General features: G+C 41.6%; 1 long non-coding RNA gene across 1 annotated transcript; it reads left to right on the forward strand.

Annotated features, from left to right (window-relative positions):
* Window positions 1-332: 332 nt before the first annotated feature.
* Window positions 333-1,015, forward strand: LOC117952004. The gene is made up of 3 exons (XR_004658296.1): window positions 333-465; window positions 636-891; window positions 967-1,015. It is a non-coding gene; the product is annotated as an uncharacterized LOC117952004 (long non-coding RNA).
* The last annotated feature ends 795 nt before the right edge of the window (window positions 1,016-1,810 follow it).

Below are 1,810 nucleotides of genomic sequence, written 5' to 3' on the forward strand. Positions count from 1 at the left end.
ACACAACAAACTTTACACAAAACAGAAAAAAATAATAAGTTTGATTTATAAGAAATGTATTTCATTATATCCTACATAAGTATTGCTATTCATGAAACCACACACACTTGTTGCAAAATATAATTTATTTCAAACATGGCAAATGTTAAAGTACAGAAATGCATTGAAAGTTAAAAACATGTAATTTCCCAAAGATGGTGTAAAAATAACAGGGTTAATGTCAGTTATCCATGGAACAAAACCACAAAGTATAGAAGAGCACTAAAGAACTATAGAAGTGTAGACGAGAACTATAGAACTATAGAAGTGTAGACAAGAACTATGGAAGTATTGAAGAGAACTATAGAAGTACTTTTCTGTTGTGTCTGTGAAAAGGTCATGTTTACTGCCTATACACCAAAGGGAATCTAACTGGGTAGATTTACTGTAATACTGGGAACATGAGTACTAAAGTACACATTGAAGGTACCAAGGGCTGCACAATTAATCAAATTTTAATCACGATTAAAACGTGTGATCGAGCAATAATTTGTTTTGGTTAAAATCAACAAATAATCTTGATAATTAATCGTGATCTCAATGTAGATCAAAATAATCGTGATTATCATTTTGGCCATAATCGAGCAGCCCTAAAGGCAGCCTACTTGTACTTTGAGTATTTACAAGCTATGCCAATTATTAAGACTTTGTCAAAGACATTGCCTGCTTAGAGACCCCCAGGAGTCTTGATGTTGAATGTTAGTGATGAACTGAAGGATTCAGGGTGTTCCTTTATATGTTGAGAAACTTATCCTAAAATAAAAAATAAGTCTTTAAAAATCTTCTTGGATAAGCTGTAAAATGCATCGTCACAAAGCTGAAAACAAGGCTGCTTTTCTGACACTCTGAAAAGTGATACAGAGCAGGGGGAATGAGAGGGGAAAAGACCAGAGTATGGGGGAATGAGAGGGGGAAACGCCAGAGCAGGGGGAATGAGAGGGGAAAACACCAGAGCAGGGGGAATGAGAGGAGGAAACGTAGCAGAAGATATTTATTTTCAAACCAAAACGTGGAGGTGTAAATACTGTAGTCCCTTCTTTTCTTCTCTCTACGATCCAGATAATCAATGCTATTTCCTCCATTGTTCTCTTTCTCCTTCTCTTTCTCTCTTTCCCGCTCTTTCCCTCTCTATCTTCCCATCTTTCTCTCCCACTTTCTCCATCTCCCCCTCTTTCTGCTCAACCTTCTCCCTCTCCCCCTCTCTCTCCAACTTCCTCCCTCTCTCATGCCTCTTTTTTAAGATCCTGAAACACCTCAGTAAATAAGCAGGGTTTGTCAGTGCTCAGCCTGCCGATCAGATGCAGGGCTCTTTCCTAGAATGCATTGCAGCTGGACTCCCAGGATGCATTGTGGCTGGCCTCCAGCAGGAAGGGTTTGAATGGGTAGGTACAAGCTGCCAGGTACAAGTAGCTCGAGTAGAGACAGAAGGAGGAAGATGGCGTGCAGTTACTGCACAAAAGTTGTGTCCTGGTCCACCACCACCCGGCACAGCAGGTACACAAAGAGCAGACTGGCAGGACTGGTGAAGACCTTGTCCTACAGGGAGACAGACAGGTTAGAGACCAACAGGATAGAGACAGAGACAGACATAGAATGTACTTCCTGCAGCAGCTGAAGAAATTCAACCTGCCAAAGACATTGATGGTTCACTTCTACCCTGCCATCATTAAGTCCATCCTCACATCCTCCCTCACCATCTGATATGCTGCTGCCACGGCCACGGAGAAGGGCAGACTGTCCCCACATCCTCCATCGCCATCTGGTATGCTGC

Source organism: Etheostoma cragini, chromosome 10 (genome assembly GCF_013103735.1).
Source record: "Etheostoma cragini isolate CJK2018 chromosome 10, CSU_Ecrag_1.0, whole genome shotgun sequence".
In the NCBI taxonomy this organism is placed as follows: domain Eukaryota; kingdom Metazoa; phylum Chordata; class Actinopteri; order Perciformes; family Percidae; genus Etheostoma; species Etheostoma cragini.